The sequence below is a fragment of the Lissotriton helveticus genome, chromosome 4_1, assembly GCF_964261635.1.
Source record: "Lissotriton helveticus chromosome 4_1, aLisHel1.1, whole genome shotgun sequence".
Taxonomy (NCBI): domain Eukaryota; kingdom Metazoa; phylum Chordata; class Amphibia; order Caudata; family Salamandridae; genus Lissotriton; species Lissotriton helveticus.
In genome coordinates this window covers 716,477,804-716,492,376 of record NC_136063.1, presented here as the reverse complement: position 1 = coordinate 716,492,376, position 14,573 = coordinate 716,477,804, and the positions used below count along the sequence as shown (strand labels likewise).

At 41.1% G+C, this 14,573-nt stretch overlaps 1 protein-coding gene across 1 annotated transcript in view; it reads right to left on the bottom strand.

Annotated features, from left to right (window-relative positions):
- GAREM1 (GRB2 associated regulator of MAPK1 subtype 1) overlaps positions 1-14,573 on the bottom strand; it is a 495,136-nt gene that overhangs the window by 353,675 nt on the left and 126,888 nt on the right. The window lies entirely within an intron of this gene.

Genomic DNA, 14,573 nt, shown 5'->3' with positions numbered 1-14,573 from the left:
TTTGCCCTCTATACTGCCTCATGTGTATCCTCTAATCTCTTCCTTCCCTTTCCCTTGCTTCTACTGACTAGCTGGTGAGACATGGTTTAGTCTTTTTGAATTGCATCTCAGCTGTTAAAAGCCTGAACCTCTTTTCTCTACTTGGTTTCTTTTGATGTATAGTAAATCATTACTGTTTAATGTAACTCATCCACATACTTCACAGTGCACAAGAACTCTTAAAAACTGTTCAATATATAAATAGAAAATATACATTTTAATTTATCTAGGAAGGTAGCTACATGAAGAAATCCCTTTCTTGGCTTGAGATTTTCTGTCCTTTCAGGGTTCGGTCATAACATTAGGTCTTGTAATGTGACAAAACATAGACCCACTTCTAGCAATCTACTGAAAACAAGGGGTCTACATCTCTTTGTACTTAGCACTCAATCACCTCCTGATGAGACTTTCACCAGGGTGAAATTGAGGTCAGGATTCTTACCTTTCTCTCGTTTGCAATCATTCACAGCCACCCATATCAGAATGATAGCCACAGAGACAAAGTGTCCATGGAGACCACGAGAATGGATAAAATCTTTAAAACAATTTGTAGAAAAACTAAAAACTCAAGATCTCAGGATTGGGTCCTTGAAAACTGAGACTGAAATCTGGGTAACAACATTGATGCTGTGCTAAATGTAGAATACTGCTAGGGTAATGTAGACATGATGGCACTGTAATGCAATAATCTGTAAGGCAATTTAAGAAGAAGAAAACAACCTAAGCTCCATCAGCATAGTAGGAAAAACTGAGAAAACACACACATTTTCTCTGCTCCATCATATTGGCTACCACTGCAGTCTCTGTAGTAAACAACTTCTAAATTAAAACAAAAAAGCTAAAGCATAGGAAGTCATCATATTGAGCACCATGGCTTAAAATGGACAACATTTTTATCATCCATGAAACAATTTCTACTCTGCCGCATTGAAGCAGAAAATGAAATACACATAAAGGCTAGACCGCTCCAGAATACCAAGACATTTCCACAACCATACATAAATACGAAAGCATGCTGCCTCTTCCGAATGGGATTTACAGCACGCAAATGTATTTATTTGATGGCTCCAGTTCTACATCAGACACAATAATGCTGCTAACCATTGTACAGGTTACTGTAAAGCCTTTCGTTTTTTGCTGTCTCTTAGACATATCAATGTCACTAGGGAATACAACCTACTATCTATCTATCCCCTTTGACTAAATAACAGATTTGTTGTAAGAGAAACTTTAAAAATAGAGCCAAAGTACGTGAAAGCCCATTAGAATGGGAGGCGAGCTTCTTCATTCAATGTACTCTACATTCATATTTATTTATATTAGGATTAGATTACTAAAATAGGATCCTGGCGACCAAGGTCCTTGATGTAATAAAAAGCCAAAACGTTATTTTCCTGTCGTATATCAGGTTGGAGTTGCTCAGGGGAGGGGTTAAAGTATCATTATACTTTGATTAAGTTTACTTCACAGTTCCCACATTCTATCATTTCCCACTTCCCTCATACTATGTAGAAAAGATTTGCATAAGTACAATAGACTACTATCATACAAATAAATGGTCTACAGACCACATGACTATGGCCCAAATTACGTCTTCCAGCATATATTGTACCAATGCTCTGTTCAACTCAATTTTCAGTTTTCAGGAACTGGAAATTGTATGTCCTAAGCAACACCAGAGAAATCCAAAACCTCTTCAAACGGAAAACAGGTGAAAACAAACACAATGAGACTGCACATTCAGAACTAAATGTACATGTTACACAACAAGAACAAATGACAAAAAAGGACCTAACCTCGAAACAGGTGACCAAGACAGAGTTATAAGAAACCGTTTGATACTGTTCAGCTAAAACATTGCATTAGAACAGAAGGCCTATAAATCAGGAGACTATTTAGCTATGTTGGTGAAAATTGAGCACAATAAAAAAGCTGTCAAACGTGGTCCTTCCTTAATCCCTTCTTACTCCTCCCTAAACCCCTCCCATTAAGTTGTACGTATTCCTTATTTTCCAGCCACTCCCGCATTTACTACTAAAACGTATACATATGTGTGCAGTGATCTCCATACATAGGAGAGGTGGAGGAATAGACCTCCATACGTAGGTTAGCCAATACCAATTTTGTAGTACATAAGTAGAACTACTGTGGTACTACAAAACTTACAACAAAATGCAGTTCATGAATAGGCTCTCTATGTAAAGATTAAGATAAATCTTAGGTTAATAAGTCCATGTGCTTGGAGAAGGCTCTGTCCCAATTTGCCTGCCCTTTGAGCCAAAAAAGGTTATGAATGCACCCTGGCCTTGACATTTTATTGGGTGTTGAGATGATCATAACATGTATTTGCTGTCTGTAAAATAGGTAAAGATCATATGCTATAGCACTCTAACCAACCTACCTGTGTCATTATGTTACTGCTATTTGTATACAGCATATGTGATTAACTTAGCCACGCTTATCCTGGGATGTTGGGGTGTGCATTGTCTCAAAACCTGTGTTGTCAGAGCGTGTTTTTCATAATGGTCTGGTGGATTCAAGACATAATTCGCAAGACACTTTCACAGTGCAATGTATTAGCGCATACGTATGTGGCATACTGTGACTGCTGTCACACGGAGGTTGGTGCCTGGGGGGTGAGACACAACAGTGGGGTGTTAAGAACACATTGCCACTTCCTATGCATCGTACTTGGTGGCTGTGAACATGTAGAGTTTTGTCAAACAGGATGCCTGAGGCAAGGGATATACAGACATACATCACAATATGAGGAACAAGAAGATTTATTTTAAGTCATCCCAGTGAGCTCTCCAGAAGAAATAGAGTAACACAAAAATCACAGCGTTACTATGGGTCTCATTCAAAATGGAGGGGAGCGAAGCAGGACTATACCGTAGTCCTCCCAACCAAATCTACACATATACACACAAACAATTAAAAGTCTAGGCTCTATACAATCATTAACCTTTACGCTCAGCCAGAATGATCTCTGGGAAATTAAGGCCGTCACCCACATCAGATGTGACATGCTTCCTCACTGGGCTTCCCACACCCTAGGCCCAGTTGAGTCCAAGTTGGGATCAACCACTATAAGTGAGAGCAAGGTTATTTTGTAAAATTGTACCGCTAAAGGATTGTCAATCACCAGAGTAAAAGAACTGTTAAAAGGCTATCTAGGGTTATCTAAAAATAATTTTATTAGCAGATGTCCTGATAGGGTTAAAAACAGAAAGATTTATGATGCAGGAGGGTTATCTATCACCCTGTCATCCTCACTAATGTCAACATGTTTCGGCATGCCTTCTAAGTGCCCAATGTCTATGTTGTTGTAATGTGCAATAATCTTTTCATTTATTATTGTAATGTGGTAGGTGCCGGGTTATAAATTACTAAATAGATGACCCATACCCCCTACTCCCAGTAAGAAACTGTCTTTATAGGATTCCTTGTTATATCTTACAAATAGGTATTCTGGAGATTGTTGCTCTGTAATGAAAAAAAACAAAGGGAAAGAAAATCAAGGAATACAACAAAGCAAATGCACTGTACACAGGTTTCCATCTTTCTGCCATACTGTGCCATAAAAAAATACACACCTGGAATCAATTTGTGCGTAACAGTATCTGTACTGTGATGAGGAGAGCTCAACTTTCCCAACGTGGCAGGCTAGACGCACAATCAAATGTGATACCCAATGTGACTTGAGCAGAAGTAGTCATACTTCTCAATCACAATGTTGAGGCTTACCCACTCCATCTGAGTGGAACGGTTAATGACTATATAGAGCATAGCCTTCTAATTATGTGTGTTTACTAGGAGGGTTCCTACTGATACCTCGCCTATTGTTTAAAGTCTGACTCAAAGGACCAGATTCGGAATGGCTTGTCAATGTCTAGCAGAACGACGGTCAGTTCTTTCCAATCCTGTTTGTGAGCGCTTCTCTGCTGTGCAATTTGCAGGGCATCAGAAGGAGTGATGCAGAAGTGGGACAAGACCAGTTTGTGATTATCTCAGCTTCTCCCAAACTTGATGTTCTTATTATGTACTCCATATATAAAGAATTCAAACATGCTTGCGTGTTGAACTTTCACTACGAGATCCAGGCTCCCACAAAGAGCAAAGTTATGTATTTACGTAACAGTATTACATAGTGAAGCTGCACCAGGTGGTTTTAACACACTTTACAAAAAACAACAAAAATACAAGTAATTCATTAAATAGAGGGCGTAATCTATGGGTATGAAATGGTTAACTCGGGTAGGGAGCTGCAATGTGGAACCAAGTAGATTGAAGAGAAGAACTTGTTTGCATTTGGTTTGGGGAGAGGTGTGATTTTCAGAAATGCAGGATGTATAGGACAGAGTTAATTTACGTTTATGTTGAAAATATGAGTTTTAATTGACTGCAGAAAGGATTGGAGAGTCTGTTCAGTTCTCAACTGTGTGGATAAACAGTTCTAGACGTTGGCGGCTGCTGTCGTGAACAATAGTTCATGGCTTAGGCGATTCTAAATTTACGGATCACCAGTAGCAATGTATGTTTGGACCCCAATCCTCGGACTACAAGGAATAATAAGCGAATTGGTCAAGCATGGAGCACTTTTAGGTGGATGACTTGGAGCAAGGCGGCTGATCCTTGCTTCTAAGGATAACCAGTGAAGTTCTTGCAGGATTGGGGAAATCTGTAAACAGAGGATGTGATCGCATTTTTTGCTTTGACACAACTGGTTTGTCAGTGGAGTGAGACACTTTTTTGATCAGCAGTAACAATGGTATTTGAATGGAGGCCCAATAGCTGTTTCCGAAGTCGAGCGAAGAGATGGTGACAACACGTGCTGCTGTTTTAATTGGCTTAAGGACAGAAGAGTTTTTATTTTTTTCTTTGTGAGTAAAGATAAAGGTTTGATGACTGTCAACTTGTTTTTGTGGGGTGAAAGTGGGAGAGCACTAAATAATGTGAAATCTAATGAACTCTGAGGCTGAGAAATTGGCAACAAGGACAGATGTAAGAGTAAATCTGTTCAGACTTACTTAATTGTTAACAAATAAGCTGCATTTTAAAATATTTTATGGGGCTAGGGCACCTGCTACATAGATCTATGTGTGCCCAACAAGTTTTAAGAGATAATAATAATGGTAAGCACTAGCTGGAGAGATTTTTGCATTGTCTGGTCACAGTTTTGAAAGTAGCATAAAGGGTCCCTGCTGCAAAGAACACCATGTAACATGCAGATTTGTAATTTATGTACAGTCAAGTCCTAGCTACTGCTTTTGACACAAAGATCCCTTTGTTACTTGCATCCCATACGCTGCAATCTTAATATAGCACAGTGAGCTATGAACCACCATCAAAGAGCTGTATGCAAACTTCAAGGCATGGGCTTAAAACATGTCTCTTTTTTCTCAATCTGTCATTATTCTAAGGTTGTTAAAAGGGTCCCTTCTGGTATAAATTTCTACTAGTACAGAAAATCTCAGCCACTGTGTGTTACGGTTTAAATCCGGTCTTTGTGTTTCTCCCAACCATGCACTCTTAATATATTATTCCTATGTGTGGACGATATGCGACATCTAAATGCGCAACACTCAATATCTTATGTACGTTTCCTGTATGTTGACTTAAACAATTGTATGATTTAATGTTGCAATGTGTATCATTAGCAATTAGGTTCTGGTTAGCAAAAGTATGAAACCTGTCCAAGCAGAAACCTCAATCCTAGTCGGGTAAGCCAAATACACACTAAAAGATAACCAGTGCCCACCCTCTGGTAGATTGGCACAGAGCAGTCAGGCTAAAGTATTTGTGAAACACACACAGAAACACAATGAATACAATTAAAAAAAGCCTTCACACAAGTTTATAAACATAGATTATATTATAAGCAAAACAAGATCAAAAGTTGAAAAATCGAAGGTATAGAAGTTGAGATATTGAATTTTAAAAGAATAAATGCTATAAAACATCTAGAAGCAAGTAGAGCTAAAAATGAGGTTACTTTGGGTTGCGCTGGATCGGGGCAAAGTCAAAGTTCGTGCTGACCTCGTGGAAGCACATGCCGCTTACAGAACCCATGCAGGGCTCTGGTGAACAAAGTACCTTTCCTGTTTGCAAACAGCGAGATGTGGGGATCTTCTCCACGCAGTGAAGGCGATGTGTCAGTTCTGAAGATGGATGCAAGAGTTGAGAGGTGTCGAGTGATGTGTTGGATTCTGCCATGCAGTCGAGGGGATCCATAAATCTCACCAAGCTGCAGCAGCGATACGCTGTTCGATGCGTCATTCTCTGGACGCACTGGTTCAGATGCAATGTGCCGATTTTACTCCCCCAGCCGGGTCGATGCCCCGGATCTGTTACACACAGACAGGAGATGTGTTGAAATCTGTGTTGCAAACATCTGGGCTACTTCCAGAGAGCCAGGCGCAGGGGTAGAGACTTTGATTTCCTAGAGTCTCAAGCAACAGGAAGCAAGCCAACAAGCCCTAGGAGATCACTTGGAGGGAAGGCAGAGTCCTGCTCTCCTTCAGCAGATTCAGTGAGCGGCAGTAGGGAAACACACGAGAAAAGCAGGCCTTCCAAGTCTGCAGTGCAAATAGGAGTCCTTTAAGCAGTGCAGTAGTCCTTCTGACAGAGGTTCAGTTTACGATCCAGAAGTATCTGATTTTAGGGGGTCAGAAAGCCAGCACTTTACACAAAAGTGCCTTTGATCTGGGGGAGGGGTGACTTCAAAGCAGCTCTCTGAAGTCTAAAGGTTCCCCTTTCAGCCCAGTCCAGTCTGCTAGGCTGTCTATGGGGGTAAATCAGCCCTTTGTGTGGGGACAGTACTTTACCTATTCAAGTGAAGTGTTAGCCCCACCCTCCATCCTGCTCAGGCAAGGCCATCAGAATGCAGATGTATGTAGCTGGGCACTCAGCCCCACCTATCCTTCCTGTGTTGGAGCGGTCTAGAGGGAATGCACAAAGTATAGCTGTCACCCAACCCAGACGTGTATTGGAGACAGGCTGTCAGGCACACAGAGCAGTAAGTGCAGAGAAATGTCCTTTTTCTAAAAGTGGCCTCTCTAAAATAGTAATGTTAACTCCAACTTCACAAGTAAGTAGAATTTATCAATACCATTCCAAACTTATGAAACATGAAAAAGCTACTCCTCTCTGATAGGAATTACAGCTTAAAATTGTATTTAGGAATTCCCAATGCTAACCTATGAGAGTAGGCCTCACAGTAATGAAAAACTAAACAGGCCATTTGTCACTACCAGGAAATGCAAAACTTAAATATACATGTCCTACTTTTTACCTACATTGCACCCTGCCCTTAAAGCTACCTTGTTCCTACCTTAGAGATGACTTATATGTAAGAAAAGGGGAGTTTAAGACCTGGCAAGTACTTTTAAATGACAAGTCGAAGTGGCAGTAAACTGCACACACAGGCACTGCTGTGGCAAGCTTGGGACAGGTTTGAAAGGCTACTTCTTTGGGTGACACAATTAGTGCTACAGGCCCACTAGTAGCAGTTAATTTACAGTCCCTAGGTATATGTATACCGACTTACAAGTAAATAAAATATGTCAATCATGTATACACCAATTACACACATGTTAAGAGAAGAAGTTTTAGCACTGATTAGCAGAGGGTACGTGCTCAGAGTACTAAGGCAAACAAAAACATTCAGCAAATCGTGGAAATAAGAAAGCAAAAAGATTGGGGGAAGATCACCCTAAGGCTGACAGTTCTAACATGTATGTGAAATATAATGGTCTCCGACGCCCTACACTGGGATGAGTAGGGCTGCAACAAAAATAACTGATTGAGTGCTATTTAAATCTCTTTTTGTGTAATTATTGAAACAGACTAATGCTGGCATTCATGCAATGCATGTATATCTCTTGCATACGGGGATTTAATGAAGTAAAAAAAAACACTTAAAAAATCATACTTTTGCTTACGTACTTGCAAAGTGATAATCTGTGGACCTTTTCCTCCATTGTATTGGCATTTAGGTATCAGGCAGACCACATAGCCAGGATAACACTCAAACAAAAGCAGGGCTGATGACCTTTTAAATCAAACCTTTGTTTTGGGCCCAGTTTGAAATGAAAATAAGAAAGCCCCCACACCGCTAGAAGGTTGCTGCTCCCAATGGACAGCAAGCACTGTACCGGCACTGCTGAATGTGTCCCGGTGTTGGCAAATTGCAACAGGACAAATCAGCCTATTTCAATTAAGCCAAACCGATACGGCTGGACCCCCCTCATTTCCTGCAACGACTCATTGCACAGGAGCCTGGAGCACTGGATCACATAACTCGAGAGGCACACAAGATGGCCCATAGCACACTACAGTGCACCTGAGCATCCTTACAGAAAGGTGGTCTCACCCAGGGGCATAATGCAGGACCTAGGAGCCCCTGCAATGCACGGGCCCCATCTGTTCTGTGCCCCCCTGCCCATCGAGGGAGGGGCAATCAGCCCAAAGTCAATGAATACCTGTGAGATGTGCAAAAGTCAGAGGCCCCTCGTCATATTTTGCAGCCCCCCCCCCCCATCATTTTGCATTACCACACTGGTCTCACCTACTAATCTGTCACTGGGTGTAAGAGTCCCTGGTTCTCGAGAGAGTGGTATGGAGGCCTTGCAAAAACCCTCCGATGGCACGCTCACCCAAAAAATGGGAGAGAGGGCGGGAAAAAACTTGTGCCCGACAACCCTCCGACCGGCTGCTGCGTCACTGCCACCGAAATGGTGGACAGTGACACAAAATGCCCGGTCATATTCCCCCAGCCCAACTAGCCCAAACCCCAGCCCAAAAATAGCCCAAACTCCCCGCCGCCAGCCCAAGGAGCCCAAATCACCTCACGCTGTGACTAGTCTCCCCCCTCGGGCCCCAAAAACCACCGGGGGCGGCAGGCCTCCCGTTGGTCGCCCCCCCCCCACAAAGCCCCAATGTGGAAAGATAGGGATGTATTTCATGGGCTTACAGGGCTTGCTTGGTTTTAGCTCATATATACTGCAGGTGCAGGTCTGTGTTTTTGGAAGTCGAACCAGTCCCAGTGTTACTGAGAATGTGTTTTGGCCCTTTCCATAAACATGTCGACACAGCCAAACACCACACATCCATTCCAATGCAAACACATTTTCAGAGTAGCGATCGAAGCCTGACGCGAACAGCACATGGAATGATGTCCATCTGTTCATGTTAAAGCAAACTCTTAACTTCATTGAATGGTTAAATTCGGGGATTGTAAAACTTTTATTAGAATGCTAAAAATCTTGCAGCACAAATAAAATAAATGGCAAACTAACAGCATAGTTTCCAGACACTTTCTCACAGAAAGCAGTGACCTTTCTGCCCAAGTTATAATCGCTCATTTTTTGTAACAATGCAGCTTTTTCTAAAAAATGCATTATTTTGCTCAAACAGTGACAGTAAATTACCTGCCTGGAAAGGCGCAAATCTGTCTGCTCATTATTCACTGCAGGACTCATTTCTAGGTGACACTTCAAGGGTACTTTTTATCGCTGAACATCACAAGAAGCGCCACTTAACAAATGTAACTGGAGAACCCCTTCAGGACACGCCAGAGGACAGCCTGTGGTTACACGGAATGCATCTGTAGAGCCTTAAAGGAACCCTGCTCCGTTTCAAAATCTACTGTCTTTCTTTTAGTGGCGGCCTGTCAGTTACGAGGTGCAGGCCAACCACAGCGCATGCTCTAGATTGCATTTGTCTATTAACAACTGACATGCAAGAGCGATAAACTTAGCGTTTTCACCCATAGCCCTTCTGTCATCTGACAGGTCTACGTACATACTTTTGTGACAAAATACAATTGCATCATCAACAAAACAGACCACACACTTTTTTGCTGGAAAACTGTTGCAAGTTTATTCATATTCTGTTATGCACTGCACAGGTAGGGTTAACTACCGAGTGATCATACAAGTGCAGCGCCGTTTAGGAATACCGCTGACACACATCCTGAAACTCTCGCCAGCCACTGGGCGTTACTTTGCCGTCTTATTATTCATCTGGTGTTGTATATTTTGCATTGGGAGTGCTGCCCAATGATTTTAATGGTTGCTGCACCAGTGCCACCACAGACAGAGGTAAGGCCAACCCCCAGCTGTCAGGATACCAACTGTCCCTTACAGGAGGAAGGAGTTGCATTGCGTTCTACTCATGGCCCCCTATGGCCGGAGGATCTCATATTTAGCGGCCCCATCTCCACCTGATGGGGTATTCAACACTTTTGCCATTAGGACACCCTGTAACTCTGTTTCCTACACTGTACAGTGATTGGCTTCTCTTCTTAGTTCTCATGGTCTTGCCGGGTCGGTGGATGGCAAATTCCTCTACTGCTGACCACCAAAAGAGGATATCAAGGTAGCACCACCTAAATACCCTGCTGGCCTCCCGGAAGTGACATCATGCCAGGGGTCACGGGGAGTAGAGATCTCACCCTCACTGTGGCATGCTTCAAGGCCAGGTGGCCAGAGAAAAAATACTACCCTGGGCAGTGAGGAAACACTAAGAGACTGTCCCCTCTAGTGTCCCCCTGCGGGTGACGTGGCCATCCACCGACCACAGGACGTTTGCTCCTCGTCCAACCCTCAGTGCTAAGCACGCTCAGTACCAACCATTTATAAATATGTGAACTTATTACATAGCGCTGAAAACTACGTTTGTGTGTTTTCTGCTTTGTACAAAACAGATACTGCATTTTAACAAATTTACAGATAAGCAATCAATCTAATAGTACACAATTTACACAACGAGTTGGACTGGAAAGCTGAGTTAGCAAGGATCTGAAATCCTGACCTGCAATCACTGATTGTATCAACAGAGACAATCTAACTCGGTGAGTCACCCTGCAAGCTTAATGTATATACCCAGTTTAATGTCTGACTTCAGTCCCTATGTTCTCAAATTAAGAAAAAATAATGTATAAGGGGGCAAGGTAGGAGTACACTGACTCCCTAAACCATGTGCACAAATTAATAAAAAATAATCTTTTTTGGGTGTCCGTGATCATATGGGAGCCAGTGCTGGCTTTCGGAGGATTTAAAAAATATAATAAAACGGGGCTGGGCCAGAGTGTCTGCATTGGAATCCCCAAACGGACGTTTGGATGTCAATGTGACCTTTGACTGTGCTGGCCGGGGGATTGCCTGTCCATGGGGGAGTTCAGTACAGGACCTGGGCACAGGCCATGCCCTACGCAAACCCCTCACTGTGAACGACCGAACACCGTGTGCGACAGGGGGTTGGAATTCCATATGGTAATAAAATATTAGTTTATGTTAAAGAAAAACTTGTGACATTAAAGTTAGGTGAATATGTCAGTTTAAATGCAACATTTAAACCAAAAACAACAATGGATATCAACAGTTAAAGTTGTTTCAAGTCACTATAACTCAAGCCCTCACCATGCACTGCTTATGTCTCGCATATTACAACATTCATGACATGACTGTGATATCATTGATAACACTACTGATGACAAATTAATTAACATCATCAACAATACTGTGCATGACGAGGGCACGAGTTATGGGGATTTGAAATAACTATATAACTATAATACCAATATTATTACCATACCGAACTATAACGTGACTTTCTTTGTTTTTTTCCAGTGAGAAATATGTATTTTTTCACTAAAAAAACTAAGGTTACAGGAACGTTATAGTTAGGAAATAGAACTAAAAAAGCCTTAGTAATTCACTGGAAAAAACAAAGATTACAAAAGGACGTTATAGATAGGCTTAGATTTCACTCATACAAAATACGCAAAATTGAGCAGTTATAGTTACCTGAGCTACCTATAACTTATGCCCTGCAATGCACTGTTTATGACCTCACTGATTACATCACTCGTGACATGGTCCGTGACATCACTGACAACATTGTCCAGTGATTGTGAGTATTTTCTAAACATTTACGAGTGTTAAACATATATACTAAGGTACCACAGAAGTTAAATTAGTATACTTTGTGTACTACTTAGTGATACTATTTCTAACATACATTATGTGAGTGGCTGTGTGACTGTGTATTTGAGTGCGAGTGGGTGTCTGAGTGACTGGATTTGTGAGTGGGTGGGGCTGTATGGGTGGATTAAGTGAATGTGTGGATAGCTGTATGGGTGAGTGAGTGACTGTATGGGTGAGTGAGTGGCTGTGTGGGTGACTGTATGGGTGAATGAGTGGGTGTGTAAGTGGGTGTATGGGTGTGTCAGTGGCTGGTCAAGTGGGTGTTTGGTTAACTGAGTAGGTGTTGGAGTGGCTGTATTGGAGAGTGACTGTTGAGTGGGTGTATGTGTGAGTGATTAGAAATGAAAGTGCTTGTATGGATGTGTAAATGGGTATAAAAATATGTGTGTAAGTCTTTTCCTTGTCCCATGTGTATTTTATATCGCATCACTTGTATTTTTTTGAATGCTCTTACTCATTAGATGCAGGTCCTCTCTTTTTTATGTGTAATTGATTCTCCCCTTTATATCATGTATTTTAGAACTTACCGTTTGTATTTTTAGAGATGTATTTTGTATCAAAGTTGGTTTTTACGTGATGGGTATTTTAACAAGCTTTTATGGTTTTGAATAACCGAATAAAGTGATTTTGACTGACTGACTAGGTGTGCAAGTGGCTCTGTTGAAAGGCTGCATGAGTGAGTGACTGGGTGTGTGAATACCTGTACTGGTAAGCGAGTGCGTGTCTGACTGGGTGAGTGAGTGAGTGACTGTGTGAGTAGGCATATGGGTGAGTGGCTGTATGGGTAAGTGAGTGGCTGTATGTGTGAGTGGCTCTTACAATGAGTAAGTGCTTGTGTGGTGTGTGATTGGCTGTAAGAGAGGCTGGCTGGTTGTGAGTTGGTGTGTGAGTGGTTCTGTAGATTATGTCATCAGTATTGTCCCTGACCATGTTATGATTGGTGTAATATGTGAGGTCATAATCAGTGCACTATGGGGGTTTAAGTTTTAGCTAGCTCAGGTAACTATAACTGCTCAATTTCACAGGTTTTGTATGAGGGAAATCTGAGGGAAATCTGAGCCTAACTCTAATGTCCCTGTAATCTTTTTTTTTTTCCAGTGAATTTCTAAAGTTTTATAAATAGTATTTCTTAACTATAACATCCCTGTAACCTTTGTTTTCAGCGAATTTCTAAGGTTTTTAATTCTATTTCCTAACTATAACATCCCTGTAACCTTTGTTTTTTTCAGTGAATTTCAGTTTTTTTTAAATGTTCTTTCCTAACTATAATCCCCCTGTAACATTTGTTTATTTCAGTGAAAATATATACATAAAATAATGTGACAACTAATAGTATCATTACATCAATTCACAATAGAATAGCATCGCAACGCGAAATAAGCCCATACAAGGCAAAATAACGTGGAACACAATGGACATAACACTAGAAACTTTGAGATCATGTTGGTTTTGATTGAGTTGCTTTGGTCTATTTATTGGTATATTTATATTGCATTTGGCTGCCATTAACAGTTGCCAAAATGAATGGTTAATTGATAATGAAATCAGCGTAATTTTTTGTTATTTGCAATGAGAGAGGCTGAGATGGTCACCACGTACAATATATCCGGATCTTGCCATTGTATTAATTGTATGAGAAAACACCGATCTGGCAGCTTAGTGCTGCATATTGTGTATTACATTGCCGCTTAAATGTATTGCCATATGAAATTCTAATCAAGCAATAAAATGATTTTGTACGAAATGCTGTTCACTGTACCAGAGGCTAAAATGGCTGCTATGATATTGGAACTAGAACTTTACAGAATAGTCCTTCATTTATTTTGTTTTTAGCCTCGATGTGAACGTGATTCTTGATGACAGACGTGTATAAATGACAAAAAATGATATATATATATATATATATATATATATATATATATATATATATATATCCCCAGATGGTTCCGCTCTCCTCTCGCTTAGGCGCTGCTGGCAAGTGCGTTGCTTCACGCGGTAGAACCAAACCGCAAAATATTCAATCTCTGCTTGAGCCCAGGGCCTCCCGGGTTCAAACCAAAAGAAGCCGCAACTCCAGTCCAAGTATTTTTAAGAAACTGATAGATTTATTATTCAAATCGATACAGCATATTTCACAGCGTAAAACCAACGCGTTTCGTGAGCTCCCTACTCACTTGATCACGGTTGTTACAAACACTGTTTGCTGAGAATAATTTAAAATGGGAGACCCTCCTACCATCGGTCACATGATTCCAACCTTAGGTTTTCTTTAACACTATGGCCTTCTGGGACTTGTAGTATTCACATTGCCAAATGTTATTTCGTGTTATTTTCACAGAAAAACAAATTGTGCACCACTTTTCTCCCTATTGGTTGACAATTTTTTAAAACATAAGTTTTATGACATTTGCAACAAGAATTTACTATGTACCGGAAAAACTCAATCATAATTTTAGGCAATTGAAATTAGAAACGACTTTTCCAAGAATTTATAAAGGCCCTCTGGTGGGCTGACTTTGTCATGTGATACCTTTGGGAGTTCTT